General features: G+C 28.5%; 1 protein-coding gene across 5 annotated transcripts in view; it reads left to right on the top strand.

Annotated features, from left to right (window-relative positions):
• Positions 1-5,738: 5,738 nt before the first annotated feature.
• The window catches only part of LOC107447897 (uncharacterized), a 48,716-nt gene continuing 38,107 nt past the window's right edge, over positions 5,739-16,347 (top strand). Inside the window, exons 1-2 of one of the 5 annotated variants that reach the window (XM_043043919.3) lie at positions 5,751-6,076; positions 9,000-9,047. The gene's annotated coding sequence lies outside the window, so the exon portion shown is untranslated. Of the gene's footprint in view, positions 6,077-7,953; positions 8,095-8,999; positions 9,048-14,359; positions 14,629-16,347 lie in introns of those variants that run through there. The other 4 variants (XM_016062938.4, XM_043043920.3, XM_016062937.4 and 1 more) reach the window with 4 other exon arrangements.

Raw genomic sequence — 16,347 nt, 5'->3', positions numbered from 1 at the left:
CTAGTCAGTAAGATCGCCGACCCCCGGAATCGGATTCGCATTTTCGTTCGAATAGCTTCGCAATCCGTTCTCTTATTTATTGCTGACATATTTAAGTTTTGAGGAATGGTGGTATCTAAGTAAATATCTAAGTTGAGAAGAATGGTGATATATTTTTTTAAAGTGAATTTCTAAAAATATGAAACATACATATCATGTGAAACATTTAATTAGTATATACTTCGGTACTATTTTTTTTAGGTGGGTCGGCAAAAAAAATGAGAGAAAAAAAATAAAACAGCATCACAGTATTGTCAATCTGCCATAAATCACAGAAAAATATTGAATGATAAATTTTTAAAAATATATATTCTAGCCATCCACTTTCACTCCTCTATCGTATTTTTTTTTTTTTTTTTTGCATGATAATTAGTGTGTTTTATTTGGTATTTATTACTCAATAGTGTTTTTTTCTTCACCATTTTACACATTTTATAATGTATTTTCGTACAGTGCGCAACATAGAAAAATGAGAACATTCCAGCCAACCATATTGATCATGTGAAACATTTAATTAGTGTATATTTCGGTACTATTTTGCTTCGTTGGGCCGTAAAAAAAGAAAAACATATATTGTAGAAAAAAACCTATATTGTAAAAGAAATACCTACTACCTTTGAACCTATTTTTATTTTATGTTTTAGAACCGTCGTTGAACAGCCGACCCACTTTGTGGGTTTACGACTACTAATGTTCAACTCCGTAGCCTTGTAATTTTGAACCCAATCTAGAAGACAAGGGAACTCCTGGATCAAGTATTGAGAGAAATTTGCCTTCGTGGAGTACTTTTCCGACGGAACTAAACTGCACTTGCGTTACATGGAGAGGAAGACCACGAAAACCTCCCACAATAAGCTTGACGGCAAAGGGACTCTAACCCATGATCCGTCTACCACTGAGGATATTTCAAGTCAGCACCGTGGTCGGGGCTGGCCAGATGCGGTATTCGTATCGACCAGCCATCACTGGAATCACTGGTCTGAATCACTTGACTCGAAGCGCTGCTCTAAATCACTGGTCCGAATCAATCTTATCGCAATTTGAATACCTTGATTCGAATCAGTGATCTTAATTTACTTGACTTAAATCAAAGAGCCGAATCACATTCGAATAACTGATCCAAATAACTTTAATCGAATCCCATATCTCAATTAATTTATTCGAATATCATTTGAATCACTTGAATCAAATCACTAGTTTCAGTCACTTGATTCAAATAGTTGAATAATATGATTCGATATTCTGATTTGAATCACGTGATTTGAATAACATGATTCAAATAACTTAGTTCGAATCACGTAATTCAAATCACTGATCCGTGTCTTACATTTTGATTTGATCATTCAAATCATTTCAGTCCAATTATCCGAATCACATGATCCGAAGCACTGATATGAATCACTTGATTTAAATCAGGTACCTAAATAACCTAGTTCAAATCAGTCATCCATATAACTTGATTCGAATAGTAATTCAAATAATTTGATTCGCTTGACTGATTAGAATCACAATTTTTATCATTGTTTTCAATCAGTGATTCATATCAAATAGTTTAAATAATACTCGAAACAAATTATTCGGATCAGTGATTCAAAAGAAGTGATTCAGATGAGTAATTCGAATCAAGTGGTTCAAGTTTAGTGATTAAAATCATATAATTCAGATCAGAGATTCTAACAAAGTGATTAAAATCCCTATTCAAATTAAGCGATTCAGATCACCAATTCAAATAATTAGAGTCGGATCACTGAATTAAGTGATTCGAACCAGTGATTATTATCAAGAAATTGAAACTGCTGATTCAAATCAAGTGATTCAAATCAGGTAAATCGGATCAGTGATTCAAATCAAGTGATTCGAATCAAGTAACTCAGATCAGTGGTTCAAATCATGTGATTCTGATTAGGGATTCAAATCAAATCAAGTGACTCTGATCAGTGATTTAAATCATATTATTCTGATTCGTGATTCGAATTAGGTGATTCAGAAAAATGATTCGAATAAGTTTCGGATCAGCGATTTGATTCAAGTAATTTGGATCAGTGATTCAATTTAAGTGATTTGGTTCTGTGATTCGAGTCAAGTGATTCATATAACTATGAAAATTAAGTGATTCCTATCACTGATATGATTCAAGCTATTTTTATTAGTGAGTGAGTTAAATGATTTGAATCATGTGAATCGAATCAAAAGTGATCATGTGAATCAAATCACTATTCGAATTAGTGATTCAAATCAATTGATTCAGTTCTGTGATTCGTATTATGCGAATCAGATCAGTGATTCGAATTTAGTGATTAAAATCAGTAATTCGAATCGAGTATATTTTGTAGCTAATATATAATTACTTATACATGTTGTTAATTTCTCTAAATATTTTTAAATGTGTTGGTTTTTAAGAAACTACGAAGAAATTCCTTTTTTTACTTTCATTCATTCTTTTTTTTTTTTATTTGTGAATTTAACGAAATTTTGGAAGGAAAAATCTTAATAATAAATGTGTAAGAATCTCTTGAGTTTTACAAGTAATTTTTAACTATTTATGATATAGCATCACTATGAAGCAAAAGTAACTAAAATTTAAGAAATTATGGTTCACAATAATTTAAATCTATTCCGATAAAATCAACTGATTCGAATGAAATAATTGCGACTCGAATCAGAAATCAGTCGCAAGTTGGTGATTCGAATCCCCGAATCAGTACCCTTCTGTAATATTTATTGTTAATGTAAAGTTGCGCTAAAGTCGATTAATATTATTTACTCATTTTTTAAATACATTTATGTAAAAAGTAACATACTCATCAGATTTCAATGATACTTTAGTTATTTTAAATCATCTAATCAGTTTTATGTAAAAATATTTTCTTCTGAAAAGATCATCTAATTCAAAGCTTCTAAAGATATCTAATATGAAAATTTTAGTTTCAATTGCTTGTTGAGTCATGAGGTTTTCATGGTTTCTCACCCAGGAACAATGTTATCATGGGGCACATTAGGACCCATAATCCTCATAGAACAATCCCTGACGTCTGTAAGCTACTTGAACATAGTTCACCCATTCATGGCAACAGTTTTTCCTGCGGGGGATGGTGTTTACCAACAGGATAATGCAACATGCCATAAGGGTAAAATCGTCATGGATTGGTTCGAGGAGCATTCCATTGACTTTCAAGTCAGGTCTTGGCCCCCAAATTCACTTGACCTTAATCCAATAGAGCATTTGTGGTCCTACTTGGAAAACCAAATTCGCTGCCACGCTACCCCCTCGCAATGATAGAGAATTGCAGGACCAGTTGGTGAGCGCTTGGTACCAGATATCTCAGACTACCTATCAGCATCTTGTGGAATCAATGCCACGACGGGTGCTAGCAGTTTTGAGGGCTAAAGGTGGTTCTACATGTTATTAGCAGAGTGGTCATAATGTAATGGCTCTTCGGTGTATATATAAAGTATTCAAATTACAAAAAATGAACAATGAAAACTTCTTTATATCTACATCCTACTTACCGTAAATTCATTATTCAAGTAATGTTTAATTTCAGAGGAGTTTTGTCCCCCAAATCCTCCCCATAACCACGCCACTGAGATCCCATCTCCCATCTGAGATGAAATCTCCTTAGTGGTAGACGGAACATGGGTTAAAGTGCCTTTGCCGTCAGTCTAACATTGGAAGGTTTTCTTGGTTTTTCTCGCCCTGCAAAGCAAACGCGAGTTAGTTCCATCAGAAAGTCCTCCACAAAGGCAAAATTTCTCTCAATGCTTGATCCAGGAGATCCCTAGTTCTCTGGATTGCGTTCAAAATTACAAACCTACGGCGTTGAACATTAGTAGACGTAAACTCAAAAATTTGGTTTGCAGTTCAAAGACGGTCATAAAATGAAATAAAATAGGGTATTCGGATTTAAAATTCCGTATAAAATTACAGTAAATAATGCGAAAATAGTTATTTTTTTTAACAAAAAGTAAATGTAAAATATTTTACTTTTTTGCACTATATTAAGTTTTATTTGTTTTAAATTAAACTATTCATTTGTTAGTCATTAGTTAATAATATTGGTCAATGTTAAACTCTTTCATTTCATCTAGTTTTTTCTTCCTTCTTCTTGTGCCCCGCAAGAATTATGTTTCTTTTTGTCGAAATCACAGTCTTGCTGAAGCATCAACAGAAGTCATCAAAGATTAAAAATAAATTTAATTAACAACTTCAGAGCTGCTTTTGGGGAATGCTACCTGTGCGAATTTTTATTTTGAAATTTTCTCAATCAAAGATAAGGACTAATACTGAAGAATTAGTCCTTAACATTTATTTTATGTAAAATTTATGAAAGCAGTTTCGCTTTTAATTGAAAAACATCTAATTTTTTATTTTAAAAAAAATACCTATTTGAAACACAAAATGTAGTGTTTCAAATAAATGTCAGTTTATGGATTTTTAAATTGTAAGGAGTTATTTGAATTTAAAATTTATTTCTCCATTCCAAGTATATCTCGAGCCCCAACTGATAAACTGCTATGCCGTAAATCAAAGCTGGCATACTCCCATCTATAGACAATAACTTTTTTTTAAATAAATTAAATGCAAATGTTTCCTTTCTTTTACTGAAAACCATCTTCAAGTTTCATAGCAGTCTGAAGATTCGATTTACAATTTTAAAAATTTAAAAGCCTTATTATTTTTAAATAAATAATAATTAAAATATCAAAAAGTTAAAAATAAAAAAAATGTATGGTCAATAAACAATAAAATCCTAAGTTAACTAAATAAATGAACTTGGTGTGGGAAATACAATATTGTAATTTAAACATATCACACATGTAAAGGAAAAAATTAGCGAAAAACGGTTTGACCATGCAAGTTTTTTATTTTCTTCATCTTAGGGCATTTATTGATCTGATGTTCACCAGATTGTAACGCAGTATCTAGCAGACTTGTTGTTTCTCTCTGTGATTTAGAAGTAAAATCAAGAAAGACTCACATCTGTTATAATTTTCATTCAGAAAAGACAAAATCAAGAATTTTGGCAGATATCCTTGTTAAATAGGAAATTGAAGAAAAAAAAAACATCCATTTAAAAATAAATAAATCATAAATTATTAAGATGAAGGGGAAAAAATGATTGAATTGTCTCCAAATAGTTTAAATTACTGAATCAAACTAAATTAATTTAATCAATTTTATTTCAGATTTGTAATTTTTCATCAGTAAATAGCTATTTGATACTTCTTTAAACTCAATAATCACTTGTAATATTTTTTGACATTAAATTATTGCTGTGTAGGTTTAAATACTATTCCTTCAGAACAGAGTGAGTACAACTACTCTAAAGTATGAAGGTTTGCCCAGTTTACACTTTTGAAAAATCTTTTATAAAACGCAGTTTTTAATTTCAAGAAGTTTATTGTTTAATTAAAAAATAATGGCGTCAACTGAAAAGATAATAGAACAAATATTATAAGTATTAAATAATTACAACTTAGAAATTATATTATGTCAAATAAATTTATTTAATAGAAATTATGATGTGGTAGAGAAAAACTGAGTCTACTATGTTTTTCCTAACCAAAATCATTAGCTGATTTACTAAACACATTTACTCAGTACTTGGCGAAATAATAGACTTGGCGCTCCAAAATTTCAGATGCCCCGCAATTTTGTAGGGTTAGTGTGATACAGCTGCGGCGGCTGCTAAAATACTTTAAAAAAACTTGTTGAGTAGAGAACTGTCAAAAGTTGAACGAAAATAGAAAGTTGAAGAATTTGATGTATATGGTTTTTCAACTCTATTACGAATTAAAAAGTTGAAACAGTTTTAAGTTCATAAATTCAACACAATTTGATATTGTATTGAAGTATACCCAAACTTAAACGTTGAAAAGATTTAGTGCGTCTATTTCGCACAATTTCTGTGATAACACTGAATCTTTCGAAACGTCAACAATCAATAGAATTCTACACATTTTGAATTTCTTTAGAACACAGATATTCGAAGCAAAGCGTCCAATTCTGTTCTTCATTGAAGAAATGAAACACTGAGTACGTATATCTTATATTTTCTAAGACAATGTTTTCTTGATTGTCTACTTGTTTTCTTTTTAAACATATATAAATATATATTAATTTCTTGAGAGTGGATTGAGTTTAGGACGCTTCGCGCGTATTCTGAATACTATTTTCTTTTATGATTCCTCTAGATAGTAAATGCATTGAGCATATAAGTAAGATTAGCTTTTTTCTTCTTCTTTTTATAGCCATCAAGAAACAAAACTTCTTTTAAATTACTAATTTTAAATTCAATCCAGAGTTCTGTTCTGATTCGAAATGGTTAAAATTTAGTCTTAATAAGCATCATATAATACTGCCTAATATCTATGTAGATTCTTCAAATTTAGAATTCTGTGACCTGGTCTACATTTTTTAAAAAGAGAACCCACGTATATATTAGCGAGAAAGAGGCTATCTTTTTTCAAAAATTTTTATTCTTTATTTTTTCACTTCGCGCGTATTCTGAATACTATTTTCTTCTATGATTCATCTAGATAGTAAATGCATTGAGCATATAAGTAAGATTAGCTTTATTCTTCTTCTTTTTATAGTCATCAAGAAACAAAGCTTCTTTTAAATTACTAATTTTAAATTCAAACCAGTGTTCTCTTCTGATTTCTGAAATGGTTTAAAATTTAGTCTTAATAAGCATCATATAATACTGCGTAATATCTATGTAGATTCTTCAAATTTAGAATTCTGTGTCCTGGTCTACATTTTTTAAAAAGAGAACCCACATATATATTAGCGAGAAAGAGGCTATCTTTTTTCAAAAATTTTTATTCTTTATTTTTTCACTTCGCGCGTTTTTCTGAATACTATTTTCTTCTATGATTCATCTAGATTGTAAATGAATTGAGCATATAAGTAAGATTAGCTTTATTCTTCTTCTTTTTATAGTCATCAAGAAACAAAGCTTCTTTTAAATTACTAATTTTAAATTCAAACCAGTGTTCTCTTCTGATTTCTGAAATGGTTTAAAATTTAGTCTTAATAAGCATCATATAATACTGTGTAATATCTATGTAGATTCTTCAAATTTAGAATTCTGTGTCCTGGTCTACATTTTTTAAAAAGAGAACCCACATATATATTAGCGAGAAAGAGGCTATCTTTTTTCGAAAATTTTTATTCTTTATTTTTTCACTTGCCCACTTCTATTAAATAAAATTAAAGTTTAATTCTTCTCAAAAATAAGATTAAAATAAAACTTCATTGTAAACAACATCACTGCACCCTAGAACAAGTTTTGGCTCCGCTAATTCCGTTTACCCAGAATGTGGTTTCTGACATTATAAGCAATTACTGCCACTCTTTAATTAACATTAAGTTTCGTTTTAAGCTAATTTTAAGTTATGATTTTAAAAAAATTCATGATGATTCCGATCATACTGATTTGATTTTCAAGAGTTTTAAGTTATAGACTATTCAAAATAATCAAGATTATGTGATTACCCTACACATGCAGGTTGCACTCAGCATATCAAAGGATATTTGGCAGAAGAAATGAAAACTGTTTCACAGCTTTTATCAACTTATGGATGCAAAATTCCACAGCTTCAAATCATATAGTTTGAAAGGGATAATTTTTCTTAGCAAATAAGATTGAAATCAGAAATTTAAATTTGAGCAAATAAATTTGTTTCATTAAAATAGATTAAATTTATAATTCATGCTTGATATAGTTCTTTTAATTTCATTAATGGCTATAAAAGTTAATATAAAGCAATATATATCTTGGCAATTACTTTTAAAATTCTATCAACTTTTACTTCAAATTTGGTTTTTTACTTCAAAAGCCATTACTCTTTTAAGGGAAAATATTTGCCCAGAATAAGTTGTTTATGTTTTCTTATTTTACATTGTAGGTATGTAGCGACTTTACCTAAATACTTCCTGGCTCTTTCTACACTTCTGATTTCCTTTTGCATGACAGACTATTGTTCTTCTACTATCTCATATAAATTTATCTTAGGTCTCTTATATTGGTTTGAATGTATTTTTAATAAGTAAGTTTTTCTTAGTATTTTGGTTGTTAAAGTGATCAGAAGTATAATTATATTGTGCTCTAAATTATGAATACAACTACATTATGTGATTATCAATCATTGCAACCTTTTCAATATCAGATAATATATCAATGAAGTATCTATCAATGAAATATTTATCAGTCATAACAAGCAAATTTTAACGCCAAAAGGGATAACATAATATCTGTGTTTCTTTTCAGTTTAATTTTATAAAAAATTAAAATTATTTTTGTTATTTTTAATCACAACCTTTACTGAAAAACATTTAAAAAAATAGCACTGTACAACTAAATTGTTTCCCCTTGAAACTGGATAATTTTCGATATGGTGCAATCTAATATTTACACACAGAATCTGCATATATTACTTTTGCTCGTGAAGTATTGTAAATATTTTGCTTTGAAAGTACAAAAGAGGACATTTTCTATTCGAACCTAATAATGATGTAATAAAAATATAATTCATTTAGCTGTAAAAAAATTAAATTGGGGGAAAATGTCTTTCAGAATGCAGCCTAACAAAAGAATAAAAAAAAAAATTACAAACTTCTATTTTTTTTTTATTTTAGGTAATTAAAATATACCAATATCTAACTTCCCTCACTTGTCCCCAATGTTGATTTAAAAAAAGAAAAAATTGTTTCTGAAATAAAAGAAAATAAATTTAGAAATTCACTTTTTTTATTTCAGAATATATTGAAATGTAGAATTCAGAAAATCAATTTTAAATTTCTTTTCTGATAAAAATATTACCACAGCACTATTTTAAACTTTTGCATCATTCACTCACAACAATGTTATTACCACCTGCAATCTTCTTAAAATAAAAATATTTTAATAAAAACTTTATCAATTAACAAATGGCATCATAAAACAAAATTACAGTATGTTTTCATCTTCAACTTAAGAAGCTCTGCTGTGGAATCAAACCAGGTAAAATTTTTTACATTTGTTATTCTCTCATGTCTCTTTTTAAAGTAAAATAAAGTGCAAGTTCATTGAGAAAGTGGATAATTACATGTTGCTTTCTTGTATTAATATAATTGTATGTGATTGATTTCAGAAATCAATAAGCCTAACTGTTATTTTTAAATTTTATTAGATTTGTCAGTCCCCCACATAATTTCATCATTGATCATTTTCTTGTTGATATTGCTATGCATTTTTGCTTTGTTTTTTCGAAATTCTGATGTCTTTCATTGCTCAGTTATTATTTATATTCTCATGAATTTTTTTGGTATACCAATATTATTATGGCACGCAAAATTCTTATTGCGGATTCAAGAAATCCTTCTTTGACAAGCTCGTTTTGCACCAATACTCTCGTTTAATCCATGCAGTATTTCAATCATTCTTTCGACAGTTATTGCTGAGAATTTTCATATTTTTGAAAAACGAAAACAAACTCCAATCAATTATTTACTTTTAATCTGATGATTTCATAGTTTTTTCCCATTTATATTGGGCACTTAAATAATCACTTTGCGCCAATACTATCGCAAATCCATGTAGTGTTTTGACTTTATTTTCCGCAGTTATTGATATTGATTTTTCTCATGGTTTATTAATATCCCAATATATTTTCAATAAAGTAAAATAAAGTACAAGTTCATTGAGAAAGTGGATAATTACATGTTGCTTTCTTGTATTAATATAGTTGTATGTGATTGATTTCAGAAATCAATAAGGCCTAACTGTTATTTTTAAATTTTATTAGATTTGTCAGTCCCCCACATAATTTCATCATTGATCATTTTTTTGTTGATATTGCTATGAATTTTTGCTTTGTTTTTTCGAAATTCTGATGTCCTTCATTGCTCAGTTATTATTTATATTCTCATGAATTTTTTTGGCATACCAATATTATTATGGCACGCAAAATTCTAATTGCGGATTAAAGAAATCCTTCTTTGACAAGCTCGTTTTGCACCAATACTCTCGTTTAATCCATGCAGTATTTCAATCATTCTTTCGACAGTTATTGCTGAGAATTTTCATATTTTTGAAAAACGAAAACAAACTCCAATCAATTATTTACTTTTAATCTGATGATTTCATAGTTTTTTCCCATTTATATTGGGCACTTAAATAATCACTTTACGCCAATACTATCGCAAATCCATGTAGTGTTTAGACTTTATTTTCTGCATTTATTGATACTGATTTTTTTCATGGTTTATTAATATCCCAATATATTTTCATTAAAGTAAAATAAAGTACAAGTTCATTGAGAAAGTGGATAATTACATGTTACTTTCTTGCATTAATATAATTGAATGTGATTGATTTCAGAAATCAATAAGGCCTAACTGTTCTTTTTAAATTTTATTAGATTTGTCACTCCCCCACATAATTTCATCATTGATCATTTTTTTGTTGATATTGCTATGCATTTTTGCTTTGTTTTTTTTTTTTTCAAAATTCTGATGTCTTTCATTGCTCAGTTATTATTTATATTCTCATGAATTTTTTTGGTATACCAATATTATTATGGCACGCAAAATTCTTATTGCGGATTCAAGAAATCCTTCTTTGACAAGCTCGTTTTGCACCAATACTCTCGTTTAATTCATGCAGTATTTCAATCATTCTTTCGACAGTTATTGCTGAGAATTTTCATATTTTTGAAAAACGAAAACAAACTCCAATCAATTATTTACTTTTAATCTGATGATTTCATAGTTTTTTCCCATTTATATTGGGCACTTAAATAATCACTTTACGCCAATACTATCGCAAATCCATGTAGTGTTTTGACTTTATTTTCCGCAGTTATTGATATTGATTTTTCTCATGGTTTATTAATATCCCAATATATTTTCAATAAAGTAAAATAAAGTACAAGTTCATTGAGAAAGTGGATAATTACATGTTGCTTTCTTGTATTAATATAGTTGTATGTGATTGATTTCAGAAATCAATAAGGCCTAACTGTTCTTTTTAAATTTTATTAGATTTGTCACTCCCCCACATAATTTCATCATTGATCATTTTTTTGTTGATATTGCTTTGCGTTTTTGCTTTGTTTTTTTTTCAAAATTCTGATGTCTTTCATTGCTCAGTTATTATTTATATTCTCATGAATTTTTTTGGTATACCAATATTATTATGGCACGCAAAATTCTTATTGCGGATTCAAGAAATCCTTCTTTGACAAGCTCGTTTTGCACCAATACTCTCGTTTAATCCATGCAGTATTTCAATCATTCTTTCGACAGTTATTGCTGAGAATTTTCATATTTTTGAAAAACGAAAACAAACTCCAATCAATTATTTACTTTTAATGTGATGATTTTATAGTTTTTTCCCATTTATATTGGGCACTTAAATAATCACTTTACGCCAATACTATCGCAACTCCATGTAGTGTTTTGACTTTATTTTCCGCAGTTATTGATATTGATTTTTCTCATGGTTTATTAATATCCCAATATATTTTCAATAAAGTAAAATAAAGTACAAGTTCATTGAGAAAGTGGATAATTACATGTTGCTTTCTTGTATTAATATAATTGTATGTGATTGATTTCAGAAATCAATAAGGCCTAACTGTTATTTTTAAATTTTATTAGATTTGTCAGTCCCCCACATAATTTATCATTGATAATTTTTTTGTTGATATTGCTATGAATTTTTGCTTTGTTTTTTCGAAATTCTGATGTCCTTCATTGCTCAGTTATTATTTATATTCTCATGAATTTTTTTGGCATACCAATATTATTATGGCACGCAAAATTCTTATTGCGGATTCAAGAAATCCTTCTTTGACAAGCTCGTTTTGCACCAATACTCTCGTTTAATCCATGCAGTATTTCAATCATTCTTTCGACAGTTATTGCTGAGAATTTTCATATTTTTGAAAAACGAAAACAAACTCCAATCAATTATTTACTTTTAATGTGATGATTTTATAGTTTTTTCCCATTTATATTGGGCACTTAAATAATCACTTTACGCCAATACTATCGCAAATCCATGTAGTGTTTTGACTTTATTTTCCGCAGTTATTGATATTGATTTTTCTCATGGTTTATTAATATCCCAATATATTTTCAATAAAGTAAAATAAAGTACAAGTTCATTGAGAAAGTGGATAATTACATGTTGCTTTCTTGTATTAATATAGTTGTATGTGATTGATTTCAGAAATCAATAAGGCCTAACTGTTCTTTTTAAATTTTATTAGATTTGTCACTCCCCCACATAATTTCATCATTGATCATTTTTTTGTTGATATTGCTATGCGTTTTTGCTTTGTTTTTTTTTTCAAAATTCTGATGTCTTTCATTGCTCAGTTATTATTTATATTCTCATGAATTTTTTTGGTATACCAATATTATTATGGCACGCAAAATTCTTATTGCGGATTCAAGAAATCCTTCTTTGACAAGCTCGTTTTGCACCAATACTCTCGTTTAATCCATGCAGTATTTCAATCATTCTTTCGACAGTTATTGCTGAGAATTTTCATATTTTTGAAAAACGAAAACAAACTCCAATCAATTATTTACTTTTAATGTGATGATTTTATAGTTTTTTCCCATTTATATTGGGCACTTAAATAATCACTTTACGCCAATACTATCGCAACTCCATGTAGTGTTTTGACTTTATTTTCCGCAGTTATTGATATTGAATTTTCTCATGGTTTATTAATATCCCAATATATTTTCAATAAAGTAAAATAAAGTACAAGTTCATTGAGAAAGTGGATAATTACATGTTGCTTTCTTGTATTAATATAATTGTATGTGATTGATTTCAGAAATTAATAAGGCCTAACTGTTATTTTTAAATTTTATTAGATTTGTCAGTCCCCCACATAATTTCATCATTGATAATTTTTTTGTTGATATTGCTATGAATTTTTGCTTTGTTTTTTCGAAATTCTGATGTCTTTCATTGCTCAGTTATTATTTATATTCTCATGAATTTTTTTGGTATATCAATATTATTATGGCACGCAAAATTCTAATTGCGGTTTCAAGAAATCCTTCTTTGACAAGCTCGTTTTGCACCAATACTCTCGTTTAATCCATGCAGTATTTCAATTGTTCTTTCGACAGTTATTCCTAAGAATTTTCACATTTTTGAAAAACGAAAACAAACTCATCAATTATTTACTTTTAATGTGATGATTTATAGTTTTTTCGTGTTTTGACTTTATTTTCCACAGTTATTGATATTGATTTTTCTCATGGTTTATTAATATTCCGATATATTTTCATTAAAGTGAAGTACAAGTACATTGAGAAGGCGGATAATTACATGTTGCTTTCTTGTATTAATATAATTGTATGTGATTGATTTCAGAAATCAATAAGGCCTAACTGTTATTTTTAAATTTTATTGGATTTGTCATTCCCTCACATAATTTCATCGTTGATAATTTTTTTGTTGATAATGCTTTGAATTTTAGTTTTTTTTTTCTTTGAAATTCTGATGTCTTTCATTGCTCTGTTATTATTTATATTCTCGTGAATTTTTTGGTATACCAATATTATTATGGCACGCAAAATTCTAATTACGGATTCAAGAAATCATTCTTTTGCACCAATACTCTCGTTTAATCCATGCAGTATTTCAATCATTCTTTCGACAGTTATTGCTGAGAATTTTCACATTTTTGAAAAACAAACTCAAATCAATTATTTACTTTTAATGTGATGATTTCATAGTTTTTTTCCCATTTATATTGGGCACTTAAATAATCATTTTGCGCCAATACTATTGCAAATCCTTGTAGTGTTTTCACTTTATTTTCTGTAGTTATTGATATTGATTTTTCGCATGGTTTATTAATGTCCCGATATTTTTTTGACAATGTGGGAAATTTAAATCGTGCTTATGAATATTTAATTTTCAAAGCAATGATTCTAATGTTTTTTCTTGGGGGAGGAGGCATTTATTTCCACACAGTTTTTAAAATTCCATATTTTAATATGATATTATTTACTACCACAACGAAATCTCGAAACAAAACACTTATTTACTGTCCCCCTTTTTGAAGAGTCCGATTCGCCAGATTTTGCCGTTTATTTTTTTCCTGGTAATTACTGCTAAGGATTTCATGATTTTCAATTAGTATTTTTTATGTGATGTTGATTTACGAAATGCGAAAAAAGATATAATTGGTGTGTTTTCCTCTTACAAAATGTGAGAATATTGCTCATGATATTAGAATAAAAAAAAATATTACATATTCATTTTAAAAAAATTATATGTAAATTTTTTTTATTATCCTAATAGTGTTTCTGTTAGCACAACTTTTTTATTACTTTAAATTTAATTAGTAACATGTGTATTTGTTATTAAAAATATCTTGCAGAAGGATATTAGTGCTAGAGAGGTTTGTCGCAGAAAGCCCAAAGAAATTCTGCCGCAGGGATTAGGTCATCATTGCTTCAAATAGTTTATGATGCATACACTTCTTACTTTCATAACAGAAAAACTATTGAGTCAAAAAATATCATACATACTTATAGAATTGTTTAAGGACCATTCTGAGTTGAAGGTGCTGTATTTAATTTAGATTAAATTTAATTTTATAAAAGTTTTAGGGGTCCCTAGAAAATTTATTTTTCTCTCAAAACCTTTACGTCTTCTACCTTGTGTACCAGAGTTATTTATTGGCTAATGATAATAATTATATTTGCATTAATGAAATATTGCAAAAGAGTCTATTAAATGTAGAAAAGAGAAAATCATTAAGAACTCAGGCCCTGAATTTTATAGCAAAATTATTTTTGATAAGTTAAAACGACAAATATGTATAATTTTGATACAAAAGGTGATGAAGGGAAAAAGATGGTATATTTTTATAGCCTGACCAAAGAAATATAATGGTTAGATGCCAGTTATGCCTGCAATATTAACCCAGGATTACTAATTTGTTTCCAGATAAAAAAAATCAAGAAATGTGGCTGATACACCTGTGCATATTAACCACGTAAAATAATAATAAAGAGAAAAAAATGAGCATTTTTTTTTTTGGATGCAATCTCAGACCACTAAGCAAAAGTAAATGAAAAATCAATATGAGTTATTCACCCTCAAAAGATCCACGTTCCATCAGATAATGCTTTTCCATTTTTGCCAATAATGAAAGTGATAGGTCAATATAGTAAATGTTACCAACAAAAAGTCAGACTAGACACAGTTAAAAATCAAGAACTATTAATTACTATTTAATTTACTAGATCGCATTCAAACAGTAGAGACCAATCTGAGCTAGGGGGATCAGGTGATATCATCCAGATGCCATCAGAAGCTGGGACATATGACTGGATCTATGCAATAACTGATATTGTCTTGAAATAAAAAGGAAACACAAACACTCATATAGACCCGTGAGAAAAGTTCCAGAGCAACGCTCCAAAACAGTGTCCACAAAGAGGGTGTCATAATCGGAACAAATATTCCAAAACTTTTAAAATTTAGAAAAGATCATGCCTTTAAAAATTTTATTATTTAGATAATTGTAAATGGAAATGTATCAGTTGTATATATGCCCCATATGTCATAAAGTAGTCAGGCTATATATTAAAAATGACAACTGAAGACGAGCATTTTAACTTCATATAGTTTTAAGTAATTAATCTCTTCCAAATGATTATATTTTTTTCAAATATTCAGCAGATTATTTTATGGTTATAAATTTCCTGATTTGCAAAGTTATTTGATGCATGTTATTGTGTAGTTTAAATGTTACCTCAGATCAAAATTTGTATTGATTACGTAATATTTTTTTCAGCATAACTTTTAATATATATTTAAAATAATTCATATGTTTTTAATTTTATTACTAGTTTTATTTCATGGATTTAAAATTCTTTTCGTTATCTTCATATCTAGATATTGCATATTATTTTGCCAGTTCATCTCTAAACTATTTTTATTTTTGGGCAAAATCTTATCTCGATAATTAATATTAATATCTATAATAATTTAATGAATTATATTCTTCTTTAAATTTTATATTTCTTTCAAGTATTGATCGTTTTTCTTTCTTTTAAAAAACTAAATAAAAGTTAGTTAAATTATTTAGAATCTTCTTACTTACACTATTCATTTGAATCATTGTAGCCGCAATCTGTATTATCCACGATTTTTTTTTTCGAGCAAAAAATTATTTAAGTGCTGCAATGACTGTTAATAATAATTTGAGAAATATCTTTAGTATCTTCTATAGAAGATATTAACTCAGGAAAATTTAATTTTCATTTTATTAATA

Source organism: Parasteatoda tepidariorum, chromosome 11 (assembly GCF_982258835.1).
Source record: "Parasteatoda tepidariorum strain Cologne lab strain chromosome 11, Ptep-v5.0, whole genome shotgun sequence".
Taxonomy (NCBI): Eukaryota; Metazoa; Arthropoda; class Arachnida; order Araneae; family Theridiidae; genus Parasteatoda; species Parasteatoda tepidariorum.
The sequence above is the reverse complement of the archived record's forward strand: the minus strand, read 5'-3'. Positions and strand labels throughout refer to the sequence as shown.